The sequence below is a fragment of the Rhinatrema bivittatum genome, chromosome 1 (assembly GCF_901001135.1).
Source record: "Rhinatrema bivittatum chromosome 1, aRhiBiv1.1, whole genome shotgun sequence".
Lineage (NCBI taxonomy): Eukaryota > Metazoa > Chordata > Amphibia > Gymnophiona > Rhinatrematidae > Rhinatrema > Rhinatrema bivittatum.
The window spans coordinates 19,847,391-19,868,069 of record NC_042615.1 but is presented as its reverse complement, the minus strand read 5'-3'; the positions used below and the strand labels follow the sequence as shown (position 1 = coordinate 19,868,069).

General features: G+C 43.5%; 1 protein-coding gene and 1 non-coding gene across 4 annotated transcripts in view; both read right to left on the bottom strand.

Moving 5' to 3' along the window:
- Nucleotides 1-20,679, bottom strand: part of LARP1B (La ribonucleoprotein domain family member 1B) — a 579,846-nt gene that overhangs the window by 179,557 nt on the left and 379,610 nt on the right. The gene's annotated exons all lie outside the window — the stretch shown is intronic.
- Nucleotides 2,868-2,939, bottom strand: TRNAP-UGG. The gene has a single exon. It is a non-coding gene; the product is annotated as a tRNA-Pro (tRNA).

The window sequence follows — 20,679 nt, the reverse complement described above, 5'->3', positions numbered from 1 at the left end:
GAGCAATTCAAATCAGGACTGAATCTTGTGGCAGCATTTTGCGGATATAATATATTCAGATGAAAATATAATTTTATATATGGCACCTGGTTTTCTGTGTGCGAGTACAGTGTCTGCAAAAAAAAAAAAAAAAAGGCTCCTAGCAACCAGTGAAATCCTTTATACAAACTATGTATAAAAGCCAACCTTCCTCCTGAAGATTAAGTCCAGAGGGTCAAAAATGTAAAAGCAAAAAATGATCTCCCTCTCTCAAATAAATCCCAGTCCCTTTTGTAAGTTAAAAATACATCCTAGCAAGGATTCAATAGACACTGTCAAGCTAGGACAAATCTACTAGATAAGGGAGCCCTGACCGACGTGCTGCAAATGCGCAGTAGAGAGCAGCTCTACCGCACATGCGCGGGCGAGCAAGTCAGTCAGAGCGGAGCGTGCCTGAAAAAAATGGCGCTGGGCAGTAGCGGCGGCGGAGGTGGAGAGGAGCAGCGGCGAGGAGCAGTAGCGGCGGCAGAGGCGCGCACGAGGGATGGACCACCCCCCCCCCCCCCCGGGAGATCTTCCGTCTGCGCCAGCCGAGGGAAGGGGTTGTGGATGAGGGGAAAGGGGAGGGGATTGAGAGAGGGGGAGTGACTGAGGGGAGAGTGAGGGGAGGGGAGTGACTGAGGGGAGGGAGGAGAGAGTGAGGGGAGGGGGACTAGAGGAGGGAGGTGAGAGGGACTAGAGGGGGGAGGGGTGAGAGGGAGTGGGAGGGAGAATAGAGGTGGGAGGGAGAATGGGGAGGGGAGGTGGAAGGGAGAATGAGGGGGAGGGAGTGGGAAGGAGAATGAGTGGGAAGGAAATGGACCGAAAATTTTTTTTTAAATGTAGCCCGTTGTTACGGGCTTAACGGCTAGTATATCAAGATTTCAAACCATGCAAAAACATAGAAATGCAAGAGAAAAAAAACCCAATCAGGTCGATACTATAAAACGTGCGGGAGAGCCGGCACTCCGTGTTGAGCGCCCGCTCTCCCGACATGCACCCAGGCACCTCTGCTGGGCAGAGGGGTCGTGCTAATAAGGAGGCGCTAGGGACAATAGCACGTCCCTAGCGCCTCCTTATTAGCGGTAGAGGTAGCTGTTAGCAGGTCTAAAAACTGATGCTCAATTTTACAGGTGTCGGTTTTTGAACCCGCTGACAGCCACAGGTTAGGAAAACAGATGCCGGTAAAACTGAGCATCCATTTTTCTAAACCACTGACTGGTGGGCAGATTTTTTAAATTTTTTTTTTATAATTTTTTTTTTTAATTTTTGGTTCCTCCAACTTAATATCGCTAGTATATTAAGTCTGAGGGTGTACAGAAAAGAGGTATTTTCTGCTTTTCTATACACTTTTCTCAGTTTATTTATTTATCCAGCAGAGCTCTCTGCTTCAACGGCAGGGGAGAAGAAAAGAGGGTTCGCACTCACAAAGCGGGGAGTAGCTGGCTTGTTACGGCGGTTACTACCCCAAACCAAATGTGCCTGATACTTCACTTTCGATGCATATCCAGCATGGCTCTCTGCTTCAACAGCATGGGAGAAGACTGATACTTCACGCATATCCAGCATAGCTCCCTGCTTCAACGGCAGGGGAGAAGAAAAACAACCAATAAGGGCTGTATAACATAGTCTGGGTAAAACAAAAAAGCATGGGTGTAGCTTGCTTATTGGCAGGGGAGAAGCTTGCTTATTGGCAGGGGAGAAGAAAAACAACCGATAAGGGCTGTATAACATAGTCTGGGTAAAACAAATAAGCATGGGTGTAGCTTGCTTATTGCGGCGGCTACTACCCCTAACTAATCAAGCTAGATATTTCACTTGGATGCAGCTCCATCACTGCTCTCTACATTAAAGGTGGGGGTGGAAGGGAAATAGAACCAAGAGCTAAGAGAAACAGATAAGTATGAGAGAAAAAATGTGTGAAGCTTGCTGGGCAGACTGGATGGGCCATTTGGTCTTCTTCTGCCGTCATTTCTATGTTTCTATATTTATTTTTTGGTTTTTTTATACCGATCTTCCTACATTAGATGCAAATCAAACCGGTTTACAAAGAACAATAACTTGCCTGACGGCATTACATGGAACAATGAACATTTAAGCAACTTTAAGTAACATAGTCAAAGAGAAGAAAAACCAAGTATACAATTTGAATTACATAGTATTTTCTGAGTAAAATGTGCGGCTTGGCTGCACATTTTACATTCAGTATCCTGGGCAACTAACTAATAGGCTCATGAAAACAGAAATGACGGCAGAAAAAGACCAATTGGCCCATCCAGTCTGCCCAGCAAGCTCCCACACTTATTTTCCCATACGTATCTGTTTCACCAGCCACCAGTTTCACGGCCCTTGGTAACTGTTTGATTCAAGTTTCCTGCCATCCCCTGCCATTGATGCAGCTAGTAATGTTGGAGTTGCATCAAAGGTGAGCATAAGGCTTAATGGTTAAGAGTAGTAACCACTGCATCAAGCAAGTTACCCCGATGCTTGTTTACCCAGACTGCACAGATCATTGACTTGTTGGATGTTGTCTGAATGTAAATCCTGTTTTCCACATTTCCCCCCTGCCGTTGAAGCAGAGAGCAACGCTATATATGCATTCAAAGTGATGTATCAGGCTTAATTGGTTTAGGGTAGTAACCGCCGTATTAAGCAAGCTATCCCCATGCTTGTTTACCCCGATTGTGAAGTTCAGTCCTTGTTGGTTGTTGTCTGAATGCAAATCCTCTTTTCCACATTTCCCCCTGCCGTTGACGCAAAAAAAGCTTGACTAGTACCTGATTTACTACTCCTTTCACCAGGTGGAGATCTGAAGCAGTACTGCAGAGGCTGCACCCGGATAAAGTGAAGGGCTCATCTGGGATTTGAACCCAGGACTTCTCGCACCCAAAGCGAGAATCATACCCCTAGACCAATGAGCCACTAAAAGTTGGGACTTGGAAGGGACTTTCTTTGGCTTTTTAAAAATTCTACTTTTTCGATTAGAAAGAATAGCCGATTGAAAGATTAAGGTATCACGATGAAAGATGAGCATGTCAGAAGTGGGATTTGAACCCACGACTCCATAACAACCAGCACAGAGAAGAAAGATCACTTAAGTTCAACGCCTTAGACCACTCAGCCATCATGACAACTAAAATTGACTAATAACTACTTTTCACCCCCCTCCCTAAGCTAGATTCAAACTTACAGCCTCTGAAGTTCAGAGGACCCATCCCTTGCTGCCCCAGCCACCAGCACACAGACTGCATTTGGAAGTGATGAGTGCTATTAGTTTTCATGGGGTTGGCAACGTATTTTCGACACACTATTTATTTATTTAGTCATTTAATTAATTAATTAATTAATTAATTAAAGGATTTATATACCGGAAGTTCCTGTATAATATACACATCACCCCGGTTTACAAGGAACAGTAACTATCGCTTCATTTAGCGGTTTACATTGAACAGATTAATCAAAGTAACAAATTAGTGTATATTGCTAAACAGTTAAAACATACGATTTAATAAATAAATAACATGGTAATATGTTTGTCAACATGAATATATGTATATATGATTATATAATGAGTCCATAACGATTATATGATTAAGTACAATTCAATATTTATTTATCTCTTCAGGAAGTTATATGCTGGGGGCTGGGGAAAGAGCGAATAAAGTGAAAATGCCTTTCTTCCTGCTCTTAGCTCTAAGGGAATGCTTGTTTGAACAACCAAGTCTTAAGTTTCTTTTTAAATGTAGCATGGCATGGTTCAAGGCGAAGGTCGGGAGGAAGCGAGTTCCAGAGTGAAGGGCCCGCTGTGGATAGTGCGCGTTTCCTCAGAGAGGATTTCGCCGGTTGGGTGATTAGTCTGTTCTGATACGCGCTTCTAGTCGGTTTCATGGATGTGTGTAGCTGAATTTGAAACGTTAAGTTGAGAGGAGCGATGTTATGTAAGGCCTTATGTATCATCATTAAGGACTTGAATTGGATCCTGTATTTAATCGGAAGCCAGTGGAGATGATGAAGGATTGGGGTGATATGATCTCTTTTTTTGGCATTTGAGAGAATTCTTGCCGAGGCATTCAGGACCATCTGGAGTGGTTTGGTGGTGCATGCTGGTAGGCCTAGGAGGAGAGAGTTACAGTAGTCCAGTTTTGGGAGTATGATGGCTTGTAGTACCATGCGGAAGTCTCTGTATAGAAGGAGTGGTTTTAGTTTCTTTAAGGTTTGTAGTTTAAAGAAACATTCTTTTGTTGTGTTATTAACGAATTTGTTGAGGCTGAATCCGCTGTCTATGATGACTCCCAGGTCTTTTACTTGTTGCGAGGTGGAGTGCACGGAGGTATCCGGACGTTGGCTAGTGTTAGGAGGTGTGGGTGGGGCATAGTTTTCCGGTGCTATAATGAGGATTTCGGTTTTGTTTGTGTTTAAGACCAGGTTGAGGCTGGTGAGTAGGTCGTTGATAGCTGAAAGACATTTATTCCAGTATGACATGGCTTTGTGAGTGAGTCTTCTATAGGGATGAGGATTTGTATGTCATCCGCATACAGGAAATGTATTAGCTTGAGGTTGGTGAGTAGTTGACAGAGCGGGAGAAGATAAATATTGAAGAGAGTCGGAGAGAGGGATGATCCCTGCGGTACCCCCCTCTTGGATTCGATGGTGTGAGACTTTGTTATTTATCTTGACCTTGTATGATCTGTTCTCCAAAAACGATTTGAACCAGTTGAATGCTGCTCCTGTAATGCCAATGTCCGTTAGGCGTTGCAGGAGGCACGGGTGGTTTACGGTATCAAACGCTGATGAGAGATCCAGGAGAGCGAGGAGGCAAGGTTGGCCTTTTTCTAGATTAAAGATAATAGTGTCTGATAATGAGGCTAATAGCGATTCGGTATTCATAGACTTACGAAAACCAAATTGGTTTGAGGTGAGGATGTTGTTTTCGTCAAGAAATTCTGTAAGTTGTTTGTTAACAACTTTCTCCATAATTTTGGCTATCATAGGGAGGTTTGCTATGGGTCTGAAGTTAGCTGGGTCTGAGGTGGGAAGGTTGGGTTTTTTTGAGGAGCGGTTTGAGCATGGCTAACTTGAGTTGGTTAGGGACTTGGCCTTGGGTGAGAGAGCAGTTAATGATGTCTGCAACAGGTTTGGCTATGGTGTTGGTGATCAGACTCAGTAAGTTTGAAGGAATATGGTCTGATGGATGAGAGGATGGTTTTATCTTCTTGAGGATATTCTCTATTTCTAATGTGGATGTGGGCTCAAAAGTGTCGAGCACTGTTGGGGAAGTGTTGGGTTGTTGAGTGGTTGAGTGCGATGATTGTTGGGTGGTTGAAAGTGATGTTTTTTGGATGGTTGAAAGCGATGATTGTTGTACGGTTGCGTGCGATGATTGTTGATCTGTTGAGTGCGATGGTTGTTGAACGGTTGAGTGCGATGATTGGGAGCTGAAGTTGATTACGTGGTTTGAATGTGTAGATGATCCCTTGAGGGGGGCTAGGAGTGAGGTGATTTTATTGTCAAAGAAGTCTGCTAGTTCTTTTTAAATGTATAATGTATAAGGAGTCTATTACCCCTTACAGTATAAGGGGTAATAGACGCGTCGAAAACGCGCGGCCAAATGGGTACTAAATGGTACGCTCAGCTGAGCGCACCTACTGTATCGGCCTAAATGTCAGGAAGAAATCAATCTATATCATGGCTAGCAAATTAGTATTCAACTTATCCGGCCACAAGCTCAGTGGATATGGGCGGCTCTATAGAGAAACCTGTAAGTAGTTCTTGATGACCCCTTGGAGTGCCCTGTGATTCACCAGACCAAGAGAATAGAAGCTATTTATTTATTTAAACTTAACCCACAAAGTACTTACAAAGACATTATCAATTTAGGACAACTATCAAGATATCAAACCATGCAAAAACATAGAAATGAAAAAATTGTAATATGCAATTTTTGTTGTACTAAGAAATTTTTCATCAAAATAATTGATTTACAGTGGCTTGCAAAAGGATTCAATCCCCTAAAAAGTCAGAAGATCTATGTGGTTTACAAATGACACTTACACAGATTGTTTCAGACACTATGTTCACTACAAACCAGTATGCTCTTAAAATACATTTTCAAAGTCACAATTCATTATTTCTAATATAAAATTAAAACATGAAAAATGCTGCTTTTGCATAAGTATTCAATCCTTGTACTGTGGAAGCTCCAAATTTACACAGATGAAAAATAATTGACCTAACAATTGGTTACAATTGGCCTCCACCTGTGAATTATTAAAAAAAAGGTCAGCTTTTCTGGATAAAGGACCCCCTAATTAAAATACCATTGGTGAGGCTTTGAATCTGAAGGAAAGCTGTGAAAATGAAGATCAAAGAACATCCTAAGGAAATTAGAGATAAAGTTATAGACACGCACAAGATAGGAAAAGGCTATAAAATAATATCCCAGTGCTTGAATATCCCAGTGATCAATTGTGAGGAAATGGTAGCTGCATCAACCACCCAGTTTTACCGGTGTTGGTCCCTTAAGACAAGACGGTCCCTCAAAACTCAGTGTCAGAGCAAGGAGGAGACTTGTGAAGGAAGCTGCAGAGGCGCCAACAATCACAGAGTTCATTGGCTAAGATCAGAGTGGAGGTACATGGGAGGGTGGCTAGAAAGAAGCCATTACTGAAGAAAAAACACTTCAAAGCACATCCGGAGTTTTCCAGAAAGCATCAGTGTGACCCTGTTAAAATGTAGGATAAGGTTTTGTGGTCAGATAAGAAAAATGGAGCTTTATGGCCAAAATTCAAAATGATGTGTGTGGCACAAACCTAACACACTCCACACAACAGAAAGACCAAGTGTGTTAATTCTCCATACTGTGATCATCTACTATTAACAACAAATTTTTTAAATTATTAAATTGTTGAAGAGATACCGCATCAGCAAGCCAAACAAAGGCAGTAGGGCAACTTGCCGTCCGGACCACTCGTCATTTGCGGTGAGGTATATTTTGTGAAAGTCTCAAAGGTTTACGGGTTTTGAAAATATCTATTCAAAATAAACTTCATCTGTTCCCCGATACTGAAATTGAAGAAATATGCCCGACAGCGGCCGGTGTTTCGCGATGTATCAATCGCTTCTTCAGGAGTGTTTTAAAGGTGAGTTGTCAGGACAGATGCTAATAATTAGAGAAAACATCAAGTCAAACATTTTAAATCCTCAGATAGAAAAATTCACTTAACTTAGGTGACACAGCGACTCAAACCTTCATGCTGGACCCGCATGTCTCCAACGCTGTTTCATTGAAAACGGGACAGAGGGAGCCCTGAACTCCTTTGCCTTTAAAAAAGCCCCGCTTTTCGCGCGTGATGACGTCACACGTGCCTCCGTCACTGAAGAAACGTTACCATGGTGAAACTTGTAAACAATAATGCTTATACGTATGCGCTGTAATGGATTGTGGATTACCGTGTGTTCACAGAAACACTTGGAGTTCTAATGCTGAATTTAAGCCCACGGGTTCCACAGTGCCAAGTCGATGGATCCAACGTTGTTCTGAACGCAGTAGCCGAATATTAAAGTCCCCACCTCTCCAATTAGGTGATAATTGTTTGAGTACGCAGACTCTTAAGTCATCAAAAGTGTGTTGAAAACGAATACAATGGGATGTTAATGGAGCTGTTAATCGTCCCGTGGAAATGCATGACCGGTGTTCAATAAGACGGGTCTTAAGTGCCCGTTGTGTCTTGCCTACATATAAAAGGTTACAGGGGCACTGTATAATGTAAACCACCCCTGTTGAACGGCAATCTGCGAATTTCCTTAAAATAAAAGTGAAATCAATTCTTGTAAAATGAATGGCTGACGTGTCAATCATGACATGGCAAACTGTACATGTGCCACAAGATGTGTGTGCTCCTATCGTGATAGCAGACTGAGGCACAGAAGAATCGGAGTGTACCAACAAATCTTTAATGTTGGAACTCCGAGTGAAAGCGAATCTGGGAACATCTTGAAATTCATTATGGATTTGTAGCATGTGCCAATTCTGATACATGATCTGCTTCATAGTCTGAGTCATAGTGGAGAAAGGCAAAACGCAAGTCGAAATGTCAGACAATTCCGGAGGACGTGATAAAACTAACCAATCTCTATTAATAAATTTGGCACGGGTGAACGCCCGTTTGACACATCGTGGGGGATAACCTCTTTTAATAAATCGGTCTGTCAATGAAACTGCTTGATGGCAAAATTCTTCTGTTGATGTACACAATCTTCTTAACCTAAAAAATTGGCTGACTGGAAGATTCTCCTTCAGAGGACGGGGATGCGCACTAGTGAAATGTAAAAAAGTATTAGATGAAACTGCTTTCCTATAGATAGTAGTGTCAAAGCCAAAAGGTCTTTTCAAAATCTTAATGTCCAGAAAATGGATGACCGTGGTACTAGTGTCAGAAGTGAAATGAAGATGGGAATATAGCCCATTCAACCAACTTAAAAAATCTTGGAACAAGGATGTAGAGCCCTTCCAAAAAATAAGGATGTCATCGATGTATCTTTTCCATACTTTTATGTGGTGAATGAAAGGATTTATATTTATAAATGATCTGGAAAGAAATACGACGAGTGAGATAATCAAATTTGCAGATGACACAAAATTGTTCAGAGTAGTTAAATCACAAGCAGATTGTGATAAATTGCAGGAAGACCTTGTGAGACTGGAAAATTGGGCATCCAAATGGCAGATGAAATTTAATGTGGATAAGTGCAAAGTGATGCATATAGGGAAAAATAACCCATGCTATTATGGAATAGCAACACAATGTTGGGTTCCATATTAGGTGCTACAACCCAAGAAAGAGATCTAGGTGTCATAGTGGATAACACATTGAAATCGCCGGTGCAGTGTGCTGCGGCAGTCAAAAAAGCAAACAGAATGTTGGGAATTATTAGAAAAGGAATGGTGAATAAAACGGAAAATGTCATAATGCCTCTGTATCGCTCCATGGTGAGACCGCACCTTGAATACTGTGTACAATTCTGGTCGCCGCATCTCAAAAAAGATATAATTGCGATGGAGAAGGTACAGAGAAGGGCTACCAAAATGATAAGGGGAATGGAACAACTCCCCTATGAGGAAAGACTAAAGAGGTTAGGACTTTTCAGCTTGGAGAAGAGATGACTGAGGGGGGATATGATAGAGGTGTTTAAAATCATGAGAGGTCTAGAACGGGTAGATGTGAATCGGTTATTTACTCTTTTGGATAGTAGAAAGACTAGGGGGCACTCCATGAAGTTAGCATGGGGCACATTTAAAACTAATCGGAGAAAGTTCTTTTTTACTCAACGCACAATTAAACTCTGGAATTTGTTGCCAGAGAATGTGGTTAGTGCAGTTAGTATAGCTGTGTTTAAAAAAGGATTGGATAAGTTCTTGGAGGAGAAGTCCATTACCTGCTATTAAGTTCACTTAGAGAATAGCCACTGCCATTAACAATGGTTACATGGAATAGACTTAGTTTTTGGGTACTTGCCAGGTTCTTATGGCCTGGATTGGCCACTGTTGGAAACAGGATGCTGGGCTTGATGGACCCTTGGTCTGACCCAGTATGGCATTTTCTTATGTTCTTATGTTGTTGTAGACCCAGTTGTCTTCGAAAACAGCCATATAAAGGTTGGCTAAATCTGGTGCCATAGTTGCACCCATGGTGGTACCGCAAATTTGTTGATAAAAATCTCCTTTGAATGCAAAATTTTTTTCGTTAAAGCAATGTCTAATAATGCAGATAAAAAACTAGTTGGAATTCGATGGGGGTGTGGTCTGTCTTCAAAACATTTTTCTGCTATTTGTAGCATCTCATCCTGGGGAATACAGGTATATAATGCTTCAACATCCAGAGTCACCAACAACAGCTGGGATGTATCTTCTTCAAAAGATTCTAAAAACTGAATCATCTGTTGAGAGTCTCTGATGTATGACTCTTGTGCCGTAACGAACGAGGCTAGGAAAAAATCAATGAATCTGGATAAAGGTTCTAATAACGATCCTTTACTGGAAACTATTGGCCTTCCAGGTGGATTTAAGATATTTTTGTGAATTTTTGGTAAGTGATAAAAAACCGGGACAACTGGATGCTTGTTCAGTAGGAAAGCAATTTCATGTGCTGTCAAAAAACCTTGATCTATCCCAATTTGAACAATGTGTTCTATTGTGTGAAAAATCTCATCTGTGGGATCTGATCGAAGTGGTGTATAGAATCAACAAATTTGCGGCACCGCCATGGGTGCAACTATGGCACCAGATTTAGCCAACTTTATATGGCTGTTTTCGAAGACAACTGGGTCTACAACAATAATCCTTTCATTCACCACATAAAAGTATGGAAAAGATACATCGATGACATACTTATTTTTTGGAAGGGCTCTACATCCTTGTTCCAAGATTTTTTAAGTTGGTTGAATAAATTACAAACCTAACACATCCATTCCTCAGCAAACACCATCCTAACAGTAAAGTATGGGGGTGGAAGCATCAATTTATGGGGATGCTTTTCTTCCAACAGGACTGGGCATCTTGTTAAAATTGAAGGACGGATGTACACTTATCGGTTTACACCCCCAATACACAACAAAGATCCTTTTATATTTCACTGAATGAAACCAATAGGGAACACACACAGGGATCCCTAATAAGTGGGGTGCATTTTAATGTTATTCTGAGTCCGTTACTAGATAATTCTCCTGGGTCATAATCATCTGATTCCAGAGGAGGGAGGGGCAGATTGAAATCACATCATAGGTTATCCTGGTAGATGTTTGGTGCTCGCGTTTCCCTGAATCAAGTAATTAAACTTCCTATTCATGTACTCATAGATCGTGCTCTAGGATAGACGTTTTACTAGTAGATAAGGGCATTATTAATAGAATTACTTCTTCAGATATTAAGAACATAAGAACATAAGAAATTGCCATGCTGGGTCAGACCAAGGGTCCATCAAGCCCAGCATCCTGTTTCCAACAGAGGCCAAACCAGGCCACAAGAACCTGGCAATTACCCAAACACCTAGAAGATCCCATGCTACTGATGCAATCAATAGCAGTGACTATTCCCTAAGTAAACTTGATTAATAGCAGTTAATGGACTTCTCTTCCAAGAACTTATCCAAACCTTTTTTGAACCCAGCTACACTAACTGCACTAACCACATCCTCTGGCAACAAATTCCAGAGATTTATTGTGTGTTGAGTGAAAAAGAATTTTCTCCGATTAGTCTTAAATGTGCTACTTGCTAACTTCATGGAATGCCCCCTAGTCCTTCTATTATTCGAAAGTGTAAATAACCGAGTCACATCTACTCGTTCAAGACCTCTCATGATCTTAAAGACCTCTATGATATCCCCCCTCAGCCGTCTCTTCTCTTGAATCAATGACCTGGTCGGACCACACCCCAGACTGGTTTAATATTTAGTTTCAGGATTACGATAGAGGGCAGTTATTTTGGAACTTAAATGATAGTTTGCTTGCCGATGAGGTTTTTAGGGAACAAATTCGGAATCATATTAGCTTCTATCTGGAGATGAACGATACCCAAAAAGTTTCATTGGTTACTGTATAGGCATGCCTCAAGGCAGCATTGAGAGGCCACTTTATTGCTAAGGTGTCTCATGAGAAAAAGTGCAGAGAAGATCAGGAATGAGTTGCTCTCTAAACTCAAGGGTTTGGAGAGTTGTCATAAGACTTGTTACCTTGAGTATATCACAATATCCAAATAAGAACATAAGAACATAAGAAAATGCCATACTGGGTCAGACCAAGGGTCCATCAAGCCCAGCATCCTATTTCCAACAGTGGCCAATTCAGGCCATAAGAACCTGGCAAGTACCCAAAAACTGGGTACTAAAAATGGGTACTAAATCTGTAAGGCTAAACTAGTGAAGCTAGATACAGCTTCTATAGCCCACAAGTTAGATTTAGTAAAACAGAGATATTTTGAAGGAGATAATAAAGCAGGTAAAATCCTGGCTAATAAATTGAGGGGTCAGCGTAGCCTGAATAATGTGAAAATAAAAGATGCAAAAGGAAACATTCCAACAACAAACCAAGATAATAGAAATCGTTTTCTGCCCTTTTATTCTGCTCTTTATAGTTCAAAACCTTCAATAAAACCAGAAGATATTGATATATATTTGTCAAAAGTTTCTCTGCTGGGCCTGACAGAACTTCAGCGAGAAAGCTTGATCATGAGATCTCACAGCTTGAAGTAATGCAGGCCCATCAAGAAATTGAAACCAGGCAAAGCGCCAGGCCTCGATGGGTATACAGCATGCTTTTACCAGGTTTTTGTTGATATTGGCTTTATCACTAATGAAAATATATAATACTCTCAGAGGGGATTATGCCCTTCCTTGCTTTTCCAATATGGCAGATATAACAGTCCTGGCCAAGCCTGGCAGAGATCCAGCTTTATGTGGGTCCTACAGACCGATTTCCTTGTTAAATTTAGACAAACATTTTAGCCAAGATCCTTGCTGATAGGCTTAATAATCTGCCTTTTATCATACATCCTGACCAGTCAGGATTTATACTGGGCTGTATAGCATCAGACAATGTCAGAAAAATCATGGATATCATTTGGTGGGAGCAGAAGCAGAAGGATCCATTTCTTTTATTAACCATAGATGCTGAAAAAGCTTTTCATTTAGTTCATTGACATTTTCTATTTAAAGCACTGGAGTAAATGTAGTTTGGGTCCTTTTTTGGCAATGGATCACTAAGCTTTATGATAATCTTAATACAGGCCTTGAGTTTAATGGGGGATACTCAGATACGTTTGAAGTGGCTAGAGGGATGAGACAGGGATGCCCATTATCTCCCTTATTTTTCGCAATTTTTTTTTAGAACCTCACACAACAAAAATCAGGAAGAATCCTTTGATTTGTGGGGTTCAAGTTGGGTCATTTTCATCTAAAATGTCCCTATTTGCAGACATTGTTTTATTTACATTGTCACACTCAGTAGACTCCTTGAGCGTGACAGCAAATGAGATTGCTCAATTTAGTGCAGTATCATGGTTCACCATTAATTGGGAGAAACTAAGATCTTAAATTTTACGACCCCAGTGAATCAGGTAAAAGTATTGTAATCTCAATTTTCTTTTAAATGGTTGGATAAACAAATTAATTATTTGGGGGATCTACAATGGAAATTCTAAGGAGCTTTTCCAACTAAATTACCCCCTTTCTCTTGTCCTGCATATAAGGATCTGGAAGAATGGGATCGATATCACATCTCCTGGTTGGGCAGAACTGCTATATTTAAGATGAACATTTTGCCGAGAATCAGTTATCTATTCCAAACTATACCATTTGCGGTTCCACCTTTGTTGTTGAAAAGATGGCAAAGAAGATTTTTTCACTTTATTTGGAATGGAAAGCCACAGAGGGTGGCTAAATGGTTCCTGTTCCTTTCTAAGAAACAGGGAGGTCTGGGGTTTCCTAACTTGCTGTAGTATCATGCTGCAGTCCATCTCAGAACCATCTTTGATTGGCATAAAACAAATCCTATTAAATCTTGGGTTATCTTAGAACAGGAGATGACTGGGAAAATGCCACTTCCAGCTTTAATTTGGCAACACAGGAAAATGTGGAGACCCATTGCCCAGATGCCCCCTACAGTTTCACATGTCCTTTCAGTGTGGCGAGCTTGAAAGAGCTCACTAACAGGGTAGCGGGATTTTTATCTTTTTTCTTCTTTATCTGACAACTTAGCATTTGGCTCAGGTCTTTCTTCCCCTTTAACTTATGGAAACAGCGAGGGGTTTCCCCGTATCGAACGTGTGGGGGATAAATGGCCCTCTGAGTTTCGCTGATCTTCAGGGTTTTATGAATTTTCAGCAAAGGAAATTTATGCCTACCTACAGGTTAGGCATTTCTTGTCTAATGTTCCTGTTGCACAGGATCTGGCGAAGGGAGTCTCCATGTTCGAATCTTGGTGCCGGAATGCGGATAAGATGGGGAAATTACTTTCTAAATGTTATCCCTTGATCAATAAAGACCCTCCTTCTACTCCAAACTATATCAAGGCCTGGGAACAGAATCTGGGGCATCCCTTGCTAGATGAGGAATGGAGGGTCATCTTTTCAGAAATGGGAAGAGGGCTGATTGCTGCTAGCCTAATTGAAAATGGATATAAAGTTTTATATCGATGGCATTATACGTCTGTTAAATTACATCGTTTTTCCATGATCACTTCTGACAGGTGCTGGAAGGAGTGTGGGGGTGTGGGAACATATTTGCATCTGTAGTGGGAGTGTCCGTTCATTCAAGTTTACTGGGGCGAAGTCTTAACCTGGCTACAGGGCAGGTTGGGACTTACCTTTACATTGTATCCCTTACAAGTACTATTGAATGTACACATTTCTGAAGGTAATAAATTCCAACAAAAGTAGTAATTCAGATTTTCACGGGAGCATATTATGAGATTGCCAAATATTGGCGATCCTCGCAGATCCTTTCCCTATAGGATTTGTTTAGCCGTATACATAGTTTGTATTGTATGAATAACATTACTGCCTATCAAAGAAATACTATGGCAAAGTTTGACAAAGTGTGGTCCACTTATGTTCTCTGGCAAGATTCTAGCTTTTAAGAGGGTTGATGAGGTACGGGGATCATCTTATTAAAGTTCAGTTTTGGGGAATCCTCTATGATGCCTTATTATGTTCCGCTCCCACTTGTAGGGGAATATAAAACAGATGAAATTTTATAAGCTTATCTGGAGAGTTTTCAGGTGCTTTTGCTTTGGTGATAATATTGCTAAGCACTGTTGATTTTGGGGGTAAGGGGATGGGGGGGGGAAGTACTTGTATATTTTCATGGGAAAAATTCTGAAAACATAGAATGTGTTGAGGGCTAATGAGTTCATCAATATTGTTTTATATCTGTCTTATGTATTCGTACATATGCCCCCAGTTAGTTTTCCTGTTACTGGTATTCTGTCTTTAATAAAAATTGTCAAATTAAAAAAATAAATTGAAGGATGGATGGATGGATGGTGCAACATACAGAGCGATACTGCAAGACAACCTGTTTCAGTCTGCTTTAAAACTAAAACTTGAGAAAGTTCACCTTTCAGCAAGACGATGATTCCAAAACAAGGTGCTTGAATAAAAAGGTGAATGTTCTACAATGGCCAAGTCAAAGTCCAGATCTCAATCCAATCAAGAATCTGTGGCACAATTTGAAAATTGCAGTCCATAAGCATCATTCAACCAACTTGAACAACCTGGAGCAAATCTGCCAGGAAGAATGAGCAAAATCACTGCCTAACAGTGTGCAAAGCTGGTAGAAACCTACCCCAAGAGGCAAAGCTATTACTGCAGCAAAAGGTGATTCTACCAAGTACTAGTCTGAAAAGGCTGAATAATTATGCACACAGCATTTTTATACAAAAAATGCAGAGAAAAAGAGTTGGACTTTGAAAAATTACTTTAAGCACATTCTGGTTGGCAATAAACATACTGGGGCGGATTTTCAGAGCCCTGCTCGCGTAAATCCGCCCAAAACCGGGCGGATTTACGCGAGCAGGGCCCTGCGCGCCGGTGAGCCTATTTTACATAGGCTCACCGGCGCGCGCAGAACCCCGGGACTCGCGTAAGTCCCGGGGTTTTCGGAGGGGGCGTGTCGGGGGGGGCGTGTCGGGGGGGGGGCGTGTCGGGGGGCGGGGCCGGATCGCGCGGCGTTGCGGGGGCGTGCCGGCAGCGTTTTGGGGGCGGGTACGGGGGCGTGGCTACGGCCCGGGGCGGGTACGGGGGCGTGGCCGCGCCCTCCGTACCCGCCCCCAGGTTGCGGCCCGGCGCGCAGCAGTCCCGCTCGCGCGCGGGGATTTACTTCTCCCTCCGGGAGGCGTAAATCCCCGGAGGAAGGTAAGGGGGGGGGTTTAGACAGGGCCGGGCGGGTGGGTTAGGTAGAGGAAGGGAGGGGAAGGTGAGGGGAGGGCGTTAGAGGATTCCCTGCAAGGCCGCTCCGATTTCGGAGCGGCCTTGGAGGGAACGGGGGTAAGCAGCGCGGCTCGGCGCGCGCAGGCTATACAAAATCGATAGCCTTGCGCGCGCCGATCCAGGATTTTAGCGGATACGCGCGACTACGCGCGTATCTACTAAAATCCAGCGTACTTTTGTTTGCGCCTGGAGCGCAAACAAAAGTAGGCTGTTCACGCTCGTTTTAAAATCTACCCCACTGTCTGTAACAATCTGTGTGTCATTTGTAATCCACACATTTCTGCTGACTTTTTGTGTGTGTGTGTGTGGGGAGGGGGGGGCATAGAATACTTTTGTAAGCCACTATATATATGGTATTCCAAATTACACATTAAATTGCATTAATTACAATTTTTCTTTTAGCCATTCATTCTTTAAGCAATTCTCCTCTGACTCACTTGCATCTCAAAGATAAATGGCATGTTTCACATTTGAGCCAAATGATCCACACAATACTACCTGAGAGGTAATTTAGAACACCTGGCTGCTCCCAGGGTTCAAGAGAAAGCAAAGTTGGTTACCTATAATGAGTAGTCTCTGTAGACAGACAAAAGCTACAAAAGTGGATGACATCTGACGGCGCCGAAAGAAAAGCTCTCAGAGCTAAGAGAGACCAAGGTGGTATTTTTGAGCATACATGGTTTCCTCACTATTTATAGCAAGCCAACTTTCACCTGTACAAGGGAGGAAGCTGGTTTCGTGTGGCTGATTTGTCTTCCTGTCTATGGAGAACATCTATTACAGGTAAGCAAGTCTGCTTTCTCTGTGGACATGCTGGATTAGTAATTAGCCGTACAATTAGGGGACTCCCAAGCTGAGTGCTGCGTGTAAGTATTAACATAGAAACATAGAAAACATAGAAATGACGGCAGAAGAAGACCAAACGGCCCATCCAGTCTGCCCAGCAAGCTACGCACTTTATCCATTTTTTTATTTCCCTTTTTCTCTCTCCCACCTGTTACTATTGGCTTCCAGTACCCTCCAGCCCTAATTCCCCTCCACCCCACCACCAATGTAGAGAGCAGCGCCATATCTGCATCCAAGTGAACATCCAGCTCAATTAGGGGTAGCAACCGCTGTAACAAGCAGGCCATACCCCTGCCCCATACTCTCACCCACCCCTGTTTTTGTTTTTTTTTGGAGATGGCAGCCCTCCAGCCTTCCGCTCCGTGAAGGTGGAACACCAACCACTGGCATCCCGCTCCGTGAATGCCTCTGTGGCTACTGCCGCTCCGTGCAGTGTTTTGCTGCCTCCTCTTTATTCATGCCCTCTAGACTTAATGGATCCACAGTGTTTATCCCACGCCCCTTTGAAGTCCTTCACAGTTTTAGACTTCACCACTTCCTCCGGAAGGGCATTCCAGGCATCCACCACCCTTTCCGTGAAGAAATACTTCCTGACATTGGTTCTTAGTCTTCCTCCCTGGAGCCTCAGCTCGTGACCTCTGGTTCTGCTGATTTTTTTCTGACGGAAAAGGTTTGTCTTTGTCTTTGGATCATTAAAGTTTTTCAAGTATCTGAAAGTCTGAATCATATCACCCCTGCTCCTCCTTTCCTCCAGGGAGTACATATTTAGATTCTTCAATCTCTCCTCGTATGTCATCCGATGAAGACCCTCCACCTTCCTGGTCGCCCTTCTCTGTACCGCTTCCATCTTGTCTTTGTCTCTTTGTAGATACGGTCTCCAGAACTGAACACAGTACTCCAGGTAAGGCCCCACCAAGGACCTGTACAAGGGGATAATCACTTCCCTTTTCTTACTCGATATTCCTCTCTCTATGCAGCCCAGCATTCTTCTGGCTTTTGCTATCGCCTTGTCGCATTGTTTCGCAGACTTCACATCATTAGACACTATCATCCCAAGGTCTCTCTCCTGCTCCGTGCACATCAGCCTTCCCCCCCCCCCCCCCATCGAATACAGTTCATTCGGATTTCCACTCCCCATATGCATGACTTTGCACTTCTTGGCATTGAATCTCAGCTGCCATATCTTCGACCACTCTTCCAGTTTCCTTAAATCCCGTCTCATTCTCTCCACTCCTTCCGGCGTGTCCACTCTGTTGCAGATCTTAGTGTCGTCCGCAAAAAGACAAACCTTACCTTCTATCCCGTCCGCATTGTCGCTCACAAAGATATTGAACAGGACCGGTCCCAACACCGATCCTTGCGGTACACCACTTAAAACCGCTCTCTCTTCAGAGAAAGTTCCATTTACCATCACACATTGTCTTCTGTCCGTCAACCAGTTTGCAATCCAGGTCACCACCTCAGCACTCACTCCTATTCACTGTGTTTATATCAAAGTGGAACATGCAACCTGTGATCTGTTAAAATCTGTTAAAAACAGATCTGTGATCTGTTAAAAGGTTGGTGGGAAAGAAATTGTGTCTTATCTGTTAATTTCCTTTCCTTTTGCTACACCAGTCCAGAACCTATGGGTGTATCTTCTCAACCAGCACATATGGAGGCAGAGTTCTCTCACTATCTATATCTAAATCTATTTTTTTTTAAATGACATCACTAGAATATATGTGATGTCAGAACCAATTCAGCCGGCTTGCTACTGTCAAAGCTAAAAAAAGCAAATGTTGCTTACCTGTAAAGGAAAATTAGTTTCTTACCTGATAATTTTCGTTCCTGTAGTACCACGGATCAGTCCAGACACCTGGGTTGTGACTCCGCACCAGCAGATGGAGACAGAGCAAAACTTCTCGGGCTTCCCTACATATAGTAAGGTGCCACCCACAGCCCCTCAGTCTTATGTAATGTCAAAGCAAAATTGAACAACCAGACTATCTAACTAGACCACCCTGACTAGGGCCGATTCAAAAACCCCCAGCTGAAACAGAACGTCCATAACCAGAGGAGAACCGAATTATAACCAATATTAACAATTGAATCCACCGTGCGGACTCTCCGTTACTTCAGAACAAACAGTACCGACAACACAGACTACTCGGGCAGGCTCCTGGACTGATCCGTGGTACTACAGGAACGAAAATTATCAGGTAAGAAACTAATTTTCCTTTCCCTGTACGTACCCGGATCAGTCCAGACACCTAGGATGTACCAGAGCCAAATTACCGAGGGTGGGAACCAGAGAGTCCCGCTCCGAGTACTCTCTCTGCAAAACCCCCCGAATCTGCGGCCTGGACATCCAGCCGATAATGTCTAGTAAAAGTGTGCAACGACTTCCAAGTCGCCATCCTGCAAATTTCCTGGGGCGACACCTGAGAGGATTCCTCCCAAGAAGCGGCGTGTGATCTCGTCGAGTGAGCCTGAAGGCCCACGGGAACAGGCTTCCCCCATAGAATATACGCCGAAGCAATGGCCTCTTTGAGCCAACGCGCAATCGTGGTCCGGGAAGCTGCACCACCCCTCTTTAGGACGGAACACAAAACAAAGAGGTGGTCTGAGACTCGGAAAAGGTTCGTAACCTCCAGGTAATGGAGGAGAACCCTACGAACATCGAGTCTCCGTAAATCTTTAGCCCCCGTCTCCGATCTCTCTCCTTCAGGAAAAGCGGGAAGTTCCACTGACTGATTTAAATGAAACACCGACACCACCTTCGGCAAAAAGGAGGGAACCGTCCTTAAGGATACCCCTGAATCCGAGATCCGTAAGAACGGCTCCCTACATGACAGAGCCTGTATCTCCGAAACTCGTCTCGCTGACGCGATTGCTACGAGGAAGACCGCCTTTAGAGTAAGATCCTTTAGCGTCGCCCACTTTATCAGCTCAAACGGCGATGAGCACAAAGCGGAAAGAACCCAATTGAGATTCCAAGAAGGACAAGGGTGATGCAACGGAGGACGTAAGTGCTTAGCCCCCCAAAGAAAACGAGCTACATCTGGGTGAAGTGCCAGGGGCACCCCGTGCACCTTACCCCTGAGACAACCTAGTGCCGCTACCTGGACCCGAAGGGTACTACAAGAGAGACCTTTCGAAAGACCCGTCTGAAGAAAGGCGAGGACATCGGATACGGACGCTAACATAGGATCCACCCTATGATTCCTACACCAGTCCTCAAACACCGTCCAAACCAGAACATAGGCTAAGGACGTAGACTGTTTCCTCGATCTCAACAAGGTGGCTATTACCGCATCCGAGTATCCCTTATTCTTCAAGCGTCTCCTCTCAAATGCCATGACACGAGACAGAAGTGATCCGCGTCTTCCAAACAAACGGGGCCTTGACGAAGGAGAGCTGCGGACCCCTGAAAACGCAGAGGAGGTTCCACTGCTAAGTGAAATAGATCTGCAAACCAGGGCCTCCGTGGCCAATCCGGCACTACCAGAATCACGTCCGCCGGATGCAACTCTATCCGCCGAAGGACCTTGCCTATCAGGGGCCAAGGAGGGAACACATACAGCAACACGTCTGTGGGCCAGGGAAGCACCAGCGCGTCGACACCTTCAGCCCCTCGCTCTCTCCGCCGGCTGTAAAAGCGTGGAGCCTTCGTGTTCTGAGCGGTGGCCATCAGATCCATGTGTGGCGGTCCCCACCTCTTGCAGATGAGGCGATACGCGTCCTCCGCCAGTTCCCATTCTCCTGGATCCAGATGATGGTGGCTGAGGAAGTCTGCCTGGACATTGTCGACTCCGGCGATGTGAGACGCCGCAATGTTGTTGAGATTCTGCTCC